This window comes from Cupressus sempervirens, chromosome 6, assembly GCF_028749045.1.
Source record: "Cupressus sempervirens isolate cs-2001-9-10 chromosome 6, ASM2874904v1, whole genome shotgun sequence".
NCBI classification, from domain to species: Eukaryota; Viridiplantae; Streptophyta; class Pinopsida; order Cupressales; family Cupressaceae; genus Cupressus; species Cupressus sempervirens.
The window spans coordinates 250,568,371-250,580,596 of NC_143123.1; positions in this window are offsets into that span (position 1 = coordinate 250,568,371).

Consider the following 12,226-nt stretch of genomic DNA (forward strand, 5'->3'; position numbering starts at 1 on the left):
ACACCATACACATGCAGTATGGGGTAAGTATCCATAAGAAAGCACATGTGATAATAAACCATATAACTAATCATCATTGATAATTGAAAACATTGAATAATCATCATACATGCATGAAATATAGAGTACCAAGTCATCTCATCATATAATAAATTGAGTGTAAAACAACATCTGATAATCTGAAAGTAATGCTACTAAACATCAAGTATAAAACTGGCCTAAAAGAGTTTGGCAATTAAAATAAAATGTGAACTAGGGGTAGGCACTACAAGTTGCTAGTGTGAAGTGATTTTCTTCCCATTTCATTGTTATGGTTTGACTTTATTATTGCTTAAATTAATCAATCAAATATTTGATTTCTTCTTCTTTATCTCAATAGGCAAGGACTCTTGCTCCCGCAGAGCTCTTGTTTTTAATAGTTTCTATGTAAACACTATGTTACATCATAAAGGTGCAAAAAGGTAAAGTTCATAATATTTGAAAAATGTTTATCAATGATTTGATTGAGCAAGTCATTAGAAAAAATATATATTCAAATTCCAAAGCATAAGACTACACATTCTGCATGTGCTATTGCAAGAGTTGGTGCATTGATAGTTTGAATTGTTAGAGAGGAAAAAATAATGCTAAGACAAGAGAATTGTCTCTGGCAATGCGGACATTTACATACCATTTCAAAAAGACCACCATATTACGAGGCAATTTTGCAATTGCATAAGCCTCTGCATACAACTTTTGGGAAACAATATATAGGCTATCAAAAAAATTGTATTGCTAAGGAAACTGTAGTCAGCGTACACATGGTCATATTGAGAAATGACAATGTTGGTGGGCTGGCTTTAATTCTATCATTTTTTGGCCCTTTCAATTTAGATCATCTCTGGTCGCATTTACTTTTATGGGCATATATACTAGGAGTACATTATTAGAGTTCTTATTTTAATCTTGCATTCACTAAAGTCCAAGAGGGCACACTTCTTTGAGCCATATGGATAAATTGTCCACATGCCTTGTGTGTTTTTTCACATTATGCATGCATTAAATAGGATATACTTTTTCTTGGAGGTATTCAAGAAGGTGGAAATAGTTTCTAGTATCTTATATATATAGTTTTCTCACCTCATCTTTTCTCTCAAAAATGCATAGTCATTAGGGATTTGTAGTTATAATGTTTATCTTTCCAATTTTTTATTTGGTTTCCTTGTTTTGAGGCCTCTAGTTTTTGTCGAGTTCAAATATTTCCTTACTCGTCTGTAAGTGGATGTTTCTACAACTTCATAGATGTGGAACATATGAATGTTCCTTATATTGTAATGATGTGAAATAAGGCACAAGATATATGATTTCTTCAATTTAGTGAATCCTGTATTCATGATTTTGTACTCTGGTCAATTTTATGTTCTTCTCATGAAGTATGATGGATAATAAAATATTTATTTGCTATAAATTACAATGCATGATGCCATTGAATGTTTGTTAGGGTTTAAGGTTGTTGATTTAAACTAAATGCTTAATATTGCAGTTGTTGGATAGAGGGTTTATTTGTTCTAGTTGATATAAGTTTTCCATTGTATCAGAAAGATTGATTCTAGAGGCTACCATACATGTTTTTAAAATCTTGTATGATTTTCTTTGCTCCTTGACTTTTTTAAGAGTTTGTGTTTCTCATTTTAGGGCTTGTACTTTTAAAAGGTTTGCATTTATGAAATCATTCTAGTGAAACTATCAACTGTGGTAAGTATTATCCATGTCTTGTTAATGTAGGCAATATTGTTATTACCCAAGCTTTATTTACACTCCTACTTGTCACATTATTTTTGTCAGTTATCTCCTTAAGCATTTTCAATCATGCTTTTGTTGTTCTTTTATTTAGCTTTGAAAGTTGTGAAGGTATGTTCTGATAGGCTTATGTGTGATTAGTAAAGTTATTTTGGGGGCAAGACTTTAGCAGTAAAATTTGTAGAATCAAATATGTCAAACTTTAATCAAAGTCAAACAAAATCTTAGCAAAATCACTATAAAACTATTACACTGAAAAATTAATTTTTTATTAATCTTACTCAAATGTTACAAAGCATAAATTTAGATCTTAGAATGTAGGAGAGGGAAAGACTATCAAATTTAAGTTATTTTTTCTTTTTACTTTTCTTGATTTGCACTTTAGAATTATTAGTTCCTATAGAAAGGTAGGATACTATAGCATCCATGTGATGCTTATTTTGAATTTTATTTAGCCAATGAAATCTTTGAATTTTACATGTTCCTCTTAAAATATAATGTTTCTCTATACTAATTATGTTATTCATTATTCTAAAAATATATTTAACTATAATTCTATTTGTCTATATAGTGAATAGTTAGTGTTCAAGATTTTTTATAAACTTTTAGTTCATCAAAGAATGAAATATTTCTATTGAACTTTATTGTGCACACGTATAGTACAATGACAAACATTATTGTCAAATCTCAAAGAATCAGAAAAGACCTACAAATCTATATGAATCCTAACATATTGAGTAGTCATTATATTAACGTTTAATGTATGCATTGAATCTAGATCAGTCATTGGGATTGTGAATTAAAAAATCCATAATCTAGAACATTTGTGTATTGTATAGGATATTTCTTCTTCTTAGCCTCTCCTAAGTGAAGTTGCACAATAATTGTCTAATAAATATTGAGGTAAGAAATTCGTCTCCATTCAAGTTATACATTTTTTTTTTCTAATTTGTGTTGGCTTTGTTCATTCTTTTGTACATGTATTTTCTCAATTTTCTACTATCCAATTTAGGCTTCTCTCTATAGTTTCCATTGTAAAATATTTAGGATTTTAGAGCCGTTGTGATTACAGCTACCAAGTGTTGTGAGGGAAGCCAAAAAAACCAAAATATTGTTATCATTATATGTTGGTACTGACGGTCTCTATTTATGAACAATATATTTAGCTAGTTGATGTGATCCACATCATCCAAAATGATGAAGGCCCAATGGATTCTCAAATAAATTTAAATAATGAAATAGCCTTCATCTACATTGTGGAACTATAAATTAGCCACACCCAAGTCTTTTAATAGTTTTTTCTACTTGTTAGGTAGGGTGTTCTTGGATGAGCACATTGTTCTATAGTTAAAATGACCACGTTATTCATGATTGGGGTATGCTCTAAAACCAAAAATAGCAATATGGGAAAACATGGCCATCATCATTGCCATGTTTTTGGATCTACAATATCATCATATTACTATTACTTAACCCCACATTACTATCGGCAGGAACTAGACGCTTTACGTCCTTATTTATGTTGAAATCACTATGTCAAATTCAACTTAGAACTTGTTGAGTTTTCTAAAGGTTTACAATGATTTTTCTTATTAGTTCTCCCATATTAATTACAACATAAACTCTTTCCCAACTTCTTCTATGCCTTTATTTTTACCATTTGATCTAGTCACCTTGATAAAGTATTAGACAACCTAACATATTAGACAAAACTATTGTTTATCTTATTAAAAATAACTCTAGGAAATATTGTTTTTTTGTGGCTAAATGTTAGATAGTTGGAGAAATTAATTTAATATATTCATTAACACTTTGTTTGGTATGCATTTTTCTTTTAAAATTACAAGACAATCTTGCAATGTAACTTTTGTATCCTTTCATCCATTGAGGTGCAAGGTAGTGATATGCTGGAGCACTTCTAAATCAAATGTATTTTTAAATCCATATGTTAGAGGAAAAGGTAGGGTATAAGTTTGGTGGTGATCTAATAAATGGGTTTCTTTTTAAAGAGAGCATTTAAAGAATTTAACTATTTTTCTATTGAATGCATAAATTTTAATTTTAATAGGAGTAGTCCATGGAAATTGATAATGAGATTAAGTAGCATTGAATATTGAATCTAGTGGGGATCGATGCACGATTATTTCATCTACAATGTTGAGCTCAATTAGTTTGTCCATAATTAGGAGATAAGTTAAGCAAGGTTAAGCAAACATGCTTGTAATTTACAAATCTAGCCAATTTGATGAGACAATAACCTCAATTATCTCAATTATGTACCAAAGTTGCAATCAAATTTATTGGTGACCTTTATTGATATGCTCATGGTTGTATAGTTGGATTGTTATGATATTATTCGTACATTTGTGTTGCTTAAAATACTTTATGAAAAAGAAAGTTTGAAAGAAAATTGCCCACACATGAGATCAATTTCTCCATTCACATTCCATTATACACTCCAATGCTAAAAAAAGTTGTCTCTTTGAAATAATATCCCTTTTATGTTTAACAAGGTGTTGTTCATGTACAAACACTAATATTCTAAGCTCTTGATAAGAAATTCGTTTTGAAAATTTACAAAATGAATTTAATACTAATATAATTTTAATAATTAATCATTTTCAATTATTTTGTTAGCTTACTACAAATTATTTGATTGTATATGTGTGTGTGTGTGTGCACGTGTGTCCGTGTGTGAGTGTGTGTGTGTGTGTGTGTGATGTAGGAGCAATCTTGCATCAACCAAAAATATTTCTTATTTTTGGATCAATATGTTGTTCATAAAGTAGTCATTGTTTCTTGCATTTTTATTCTATGTGCAATTAACACCATGTAGAGGACCTATCATAAATCCTCCTCCTAAGTGTGCAAGCCTTGTTCATTGGTTTTGCTTGAGTTATGTGTCGTTCTTTGTGGTTCGTGTTTCATGTGATGTTTTCTTTGGCATGGTTTCATTTGTTGACTTGGCATGTTGCAAAGTAAGGAGCTAACACCCGTGACACATGTGAACCTCTCGTGAAGTGTGCATCACTTCATGTTTACATTTTCTTTGGTTTGTGTTTACACATCCAAGGTTGGGCCTATAATGTAACTAAATGCTTAACTAGCCAACTTGTGGCTTAGTCGGCTATATAAGAAGCTTGGTTACATGAGTAAAAAAATTAGTTGCTTGGTAGAAGAATGGGAGAAGATTAGAAAGAACATGGAATATCAGCTTGGATTCTTTTTTCATAATTTTACTATATATGGTTGTAACCCAGAAGGTCTTACAATCGAGCATGTGTTCTGATCTCTAATAATTACATCTGTGTAAAAACCTGAAATCTAGCATCATATACTTTGTGTTTTCATTAAATTTCTTATGTGTGTGACTCTGTGTTGGGGATTTTTGTAGGCTTAAGTTCCGATTATTATACTTAAGTTTGCCCTTCCTTGCATCAAGTTGTATTGGATCAAGTTCTTTCTTATGGATTGGATCGTGGAGAACCTTGTTGAATTGGTTGTAGGGTGACAGCTACAAAATCTAGCCTATAACTTGCAGAAGGTTACGATCTTGGAGGAACTATTGTCAAAATGGTTCGTGGTAGAGGAAATGTAGATAGTGTTATAATGGACATGTTGAGGCAGATTGCAACTAGGCTTAAAGTTATGGAGACAACCCAAAGAAGAGTTATACATCTTGAAGATGTTAGTAATAAAGAAGAGGCTTCTGAGAGCTTTATCTAGGGCAAATGATAGACTCAATATTGAAGTTGTTTGCTATGATGGAGACTTGAAACTGATGTGGTATTGAATTGGATCTCTAAAATGGAAAAATAGAGTATGATGGTACTCATGATAATAAGAAGGTCAAGATAGAAATCAAAAAGTTGAAAGGTCATGCATCTCTTTGGTGGGATGATTTGCAAATCGAAAGATAGAGGAGAGGAAAAGAAAAGATCAATGCATGGATGAAGATTCTTGGGAAGATGAAAAATAAGATTCTTCTTATAGACTACCAAGTTAGCTTGTTTAGGAAGATACAAAATTTAAGGAAAAAATACACGAGTGTAAAGGAATATACTGAGGAATTCTATGAATCGGATATCAGATCTAGACATGTGGATGATGAAGTGGAGAAGGTGGCTAGATACCTGAATGGCCCAAGGACATCAATTCAAGATGAGATTAGTTATGTTAAGTTGGATAGTGTGGAGGAAGCATGTCAATTTTCTTTGAAGGTTGAAGAAAGATTTACAAAGAAACATGATCAAAGACAAAAGGGAAGAGGTGGCAGATTTTAGTGAAGGAGAGGCAAAACCTATGGAGAAGGTGGTAGATTTGGCAGTGCAATGCAAGATAAGGGAAGTCAGAATGGAAGGAAGAACCTGCTGACAAAAGATGTAACTACACTAGGGATAGTTATACTAGTTACATTAGGAACAATAATGGTGGAAAAAGAGAAGAGATATATTATTTTAAAGGTGCTTGTTACAAATGTGGAGAAGAAGGTCACAGAGCATTTGAATGTACTAACTCTGGGAAGAATATTGGAGGTAATAATATAAATACTTTGGCTTGTGAAGAAGTTTATTAAATACCTAATGAACCCAAAAATGGTGAGAACTTGATGTTGAGAAGGGTCTTGTGGAATCAAGAAGTTGATGAGGAACATGTCTTGAGGAGTTCGTTCAAAACCCAATGTAAGATAAAAAAAAAATGTTGTAAAGTAATCATTGATAGTGGGGGTTCTAATAATTTGGCATCTAAAGAGTTGGTTAACAAATTGCAGTTACAGAATTGAGACATCATAAGCCTTATCGCGTTGCTTGGATCCAGAAGGAGCATAAATTACTTGTAAGTGAGCAATGCCTTGTTAAGTTGAAAATTGGGAACTATCATGATGAAGTCTTGTGTGATATTATGGCTATGGATTGTTGTCATATTCTTTTGGGTAGACCTTGGCAGTATGATAGACAAGCTTTACATGATGGTAGATTGAATCAGTTTACTATTTGGGTTAATGGGAAGAAACAAATATTGTTACCTTTGGTGGAAAAAATTGATGAAAGTCATTGTACCACAGTCAAAGTATGCTTGGTTGAGGGTAATAAGTTTACAAAAGAAATGAAAGAAAAAAAAATGTTTTCTATGCTTTGATTTCAAGGAAAGTTGAGAAACAAGATGAGTTAGAACATGCACCTAAGATTGAATCTTTGTTGACAGAATTCATGACATCATTTATGATAATGTACTTGATGATTTGCCTCCCATGAGAAGTACAAGTCATTTTATGGATTTGATACTTGGAGCTAGTTTGCCTAATAAAGCACCACATAGGTTAACACCCAATGAGAAAATTGATATGAACAAACAAGTGCAATAATTGCTTAGGAAGGGTTTGAATAGAGAAAGTTTGAGTCCTTGTGTAGTGCCTGATGTGTTAGCACCTAAGAAGAATGGAGAATGTGCACATATTAGAGAGCTATAAATAAAATAATTGTAAAGTACATATTTCCTTTGCCTAGGATGGATGACATAATGGATAGTTTCGGTGGAGCGAAGTATTTTTACAAAGATTGATTTTAAAAGTGGATATTACCATATTAGAATCAAAGAAGGAGATGAATGAAAAATTGCCTTTAAGACTAATGAGAGTTTGTATGAATGGTTGGTTATGCCCTTTGGTTTAACTAATGGATCCAATACTTTTATGAGATTGATGAATGAAGTTTTGAAGAAATTCTTGGGTAAATTTGTGATTCTACATCTTGACGACATTTTGATATTCAGTAAGAGTAATAAAGAGTATCTTGAGTACATCAAACAAGTATTGCAGAAGTTGAAAGAAGAAAAGTTGTTGATTAATTTCAAAAAATGTTCATTCATGAAAGAAGAGATTATGTATCTTGGTTTTGTAATTTGGGCTAATGGTTTAAAGACAGACCTTGAAAGGTTGGTGGGCCATCCTATAAGCAAGTCACAAAAAGATCTAGGCAAAGGAGAAGACCAACCTAGACTCTATCTCAACCAATCCCAACATACTTGAGAGAACGGACATATATAGAGAAGGTGATCCACATTTTCACTGTCAAGTTTACAAAGAACACACCTCGATGGACCTTCAAATCCTAACTTGTGGATTTTGTCTACCGTAATAATCCTATTTTCAGAAACCAACCACAAGAAGAATCTATCCTTAGGCAAGCAAGCAGGATCCCAGTAGAGTTTAAAGGGGATCTCCACTTCCTCCCATCTTTTTGAATTAATCAATGCTTCGTACCCATTTTTCAAATTATACCTATCGTCATTTGATGCTACCCAAATGAGCTTATCTCTCCTTTCAAGCTGCTTGATTTTCCTTCCCTGAATAATCTTTTCATATGCCTGTATAGCCACTGGGTCCAAAACAATCTCTTTTAATGGTTTCCAAATCCATCTTGAAAATTCATCCGAGGAGAACTTAATTTTATAATCACACACTCTACATCCCCACAAATTGATTAATTTTTCTTTTAGGCCTCCTGGAATTGGACTACTATCTATTGGGGGATGTCCATCCTAGGAATCCTCCCAAAAAAGAGCTTCATTCCCCTTCCCAACATCCCATGTAAGGTATTTTCTCACCAGGTTACAACATTTAACCATGAAATTCTAGCTTTTTGATCTTTAGGAAGAGATTTCATCCTAAAAATTGAAATCTGGTCTTCTACCTTCAAGTATTTGTTATACATGATCTTGGCCCATTTATGCTTTCTTTTTGTATAGAGGCGCCATATTAATTTAGCTCCTACAACTTCATTTTGTCATTGTAAATTTTTTATACCTAAACCACCGCACTCCTTAGGTCTACAAATGTTGTCCCATTTTATAAGGGCCAATTTTTTGGATCCTCGTAATCATTCCATAAGAAATTTCTGAGATTAGCTTCTATCTTATGAAGATGATTCTTGGGTAGAGAAAGACAAGATATAGGATATGTAGGAATAACTAATAACACTGATCTGGTCTTGGTGCTCTTACCAGCTTTGGTAAGCCACTTGTCTTTCCAACAACCAATCTGTACTTTTAATTTCTTCATTATGTTATGCCAAACCTTGTTTGATATCCCATGATGTGGCAAATCTATTTTTCCACCTTAGAATCTGTCTTAATGAAGAAAATTTCTGATTTCAAAACATTCACTTTCTGACCAGATGCCATCATGTATCCGTCTATAATAGATTTTAGAACCTTTGCTTCTTTTACTAAAATTTCACTCGGAAGAATCATGTCACCAGCATACTGTTGATGAGTAATATTAGGGATATTCCTAGTGATGGTAATACCTTTGATATCATATTCATTGTAAGCTCTAGTTAGCGATCTCCCAAAAGCTTCTACCATAATAATGTATAAAAAGGGTGATAAGGGATCACCTTATCTAATGCCCCTTGAAATCTCAAAAAAGCCTTCAAGAGATCCATTGACAAGGACTGAAATTTTGGTGGTGGAGAAGCATTTATAAATAAGGTTAATCCATTGATGCGAAAAGCCAAATGCTTGGAGCATTTTACATAGGAATCAATAATCCACCATATCATAAGCTTTTTGTATGTCAAGCTGCATGAACATACCTGCCTCTTTATTTTTTTGAACCAAGTGAATGGTTTCTTGAATAATAAGAATGTCATCCAAAATAAAACTACCTGGAACAAAACCTGTTTGTTCCTTGGAGATAATCTTTAGAAGAATTAACCTAAGCCTTTTGGCTAGTATCTTAGATAATATTTTGTAGATGGTATTGCAAAGCGCGATAGGCCTAAAATCACCTAGAGTCTCTAGCCCTGATTTTTTTGGAATCAACATGAGAAATGAATAATTAATTTTTGATAGAAGGGATCTTCCTTTCCTCGAGGCTTCAATGGTGTTCCAATGATCTATGCCAATGATGTCCCAACATTTCTAATAAAAGAAAGCCTAAAAACCATCTAGACCTGGTGATTTGTCAGGGTTCATGTTAAAAATGACTGTTCTAACTTCTTCTAGGGTGATTGGTTTATTTAATGCTTTATTATTCTCTATTGTAACCAATTTAGGTATCACTCCCAATAAACTGGTTTGAGCCTCTCAGTTTGATCCTTCAAAGTTATTTAATGTTTTTTGAAAATGATATACAAAGATTTTTGAGATCTCATTTGGTTTATTTGTTAAGAGCCCCAATTGTTTTTTGATGCTTGTTATTTTGATGTTAGCTCTATTATAGAGAGTTGAGTTGTGAAAGAATTTAGTGTTTCGATCTCCCTCTTCTAGCCATCTTTCTCAAGACTTTTGTCTCCAGAAGATTTCCTCTTTAGAAAGTATATCCTATTGTTTTGCAAGCAGTTCCTTTTCTAAAGATAACTTTCATTATTCATTCCTTTTTTATTGACTTCTAAATTTAACTCCTTTAATTTATTTTCTATATCCAATTTTTCTTTGAATATGTTGTTGAAATGTTCTTTGTTCCACCTAAGAATTTTTTCATTTAGCATTTTGATTCTAGATACAAAGATAAACACCTTTGATCCTTTAAAATCACTTTATGACCACCAAACCTTGATGTTTGCTAAAAAATCAAAGTCTAAAAACCACATTTTCTCGCATTTAAATGAACTCTTGGCAGGTTTATGAGGCTCAAAAAATTTAGTTCTAACCAAAAAGTGATCTAAACCTGCGATTGGTAAAATGGTGGTTTGAATATTTAAATTGCTTTCATCTAGGTTTCCTTTGATAAAAAACCTGTCTAAATTTTTTGCTATATATGTGAAATCCTTAGGTTTATTATTCCATGTAAAATTTCCATTTTTGAATGGAATGTCTAATAAATTATGATAGTCACACCATTTTTAAAATCCTTTAGAAGATTGAGGGATATGTTGAGAGTCCCCTATCTTCTCTTCTAAGTTTAAAATAGTATTAAAGTCTCCTCCTAACAAGATTAGATCATTCTGATAGAACTTCATAAAATAGCTAATTTCATCCCATACTAGTTTTTTCTCTATATTATTTGTATGACTATAAATGTTTATTAGAATAAAGTTGAGATTGGATTTCAAAATTTTAACTATACCAATAATTTAGTTATTATTTGTGCTTAAGATGTCTAAGGTAACTTTCCTATGATTCCAAATGAACCCTAACCCTCTGAATGCCCCTAGAGATTCTTGCATGGTTATTCTCCAGTTGCCTAAATTCTTACCTAATTTAATTCCTTCTATATAATTTAATTTAGTTTCTTGAAGTAAAATAATTTCATAATCAAATAATTCAATATTTTGTTTTAGTAGTCTTTTTTTGCTAGGGGCATTTAGACCCCTAGTTCTCTGAGCTCTGCTCATCCTTCGTAATCTTTTCCCTATTTGAATGCCTTTGGTTATTGATTGCCTCCATAGGATTTTCCAAAATTTTGTTTCTCTTTTCTACCATTTTAGATTTTTTGTTAGCTACCATACTTTGTGATATAGGCTGCTTATCTAGCTTAAGAGTCTTCTCCAGGTTATGACTGCTTGCTTTTTATTCCAATACCTTTGAAGTGTTTGGCTTATTCTTGCTCTTGTCTATCCTAATGGAATTTTCCAATAGAAGCTTTCCTCTATTATTTTCTAGAGAGTTCCTGACACTTTCCTTCTGATGTTTGTTGATTTGGATTGTTGGCCTTTTGTGATTTTTACCTGATTCCTTCTTTGTGTCTTATGTCCCCTTAATATTAAAGTTGTTTCTATTATTTGTTAAGGGTTCTTCCACTAGCAAATGTTCCTCATGCATTAGTTCTTGATACCCTCTTCTAATCAAAGGAAAGAGAGCATTTAAATCTGATGTAGCTTGCTATATTTTATATGATCAACTCTTTCCATCATTTAACCTCATAACTTCTATAATTTTGCCTTCATATCTCTGAAAGTTTAGACTATACATCGATCTATTGGTAATAATTTTGAGAGGTTTGAGATTTCTATTGTTTGTTTTATAGTTAATTAGTAATTTAGTGTTATTGCAACACTCAAACGAAGCATCTTATCCTATCAAGTCTCCAAGAGCTTGCCCTGTCCTTTTGATAATATCTATTTGTTTTAATTCTAGAGGGATAGGGTTCAAAGAAAACCAAGATGGGATCGCAAAATCTAAGCTGTCTTCATTACAAATAGGTACCCACTCAAAGAATTTAACTGCGTGACCTTTGTAATAACAAACATAGTTGGAGAGAAAATCTTGCTTTACATCCTCATCACTATAATGAATAACACTAGTCTATCAGTATAGTGGGATATACCTACTTGGTAGCCATATAAATCTTCCAACTAGCATATTTAACTGGATGAAGAAAGGGTTAAGATTGAGGCTGACATATTTTGTTTGATTATAAAAATAGATCTTCCTGTCTAGGCTGATAATGGAATGAATCTGATGAGAAATATGGGGAATTCCTCCATATTGTATGTTGCTTACC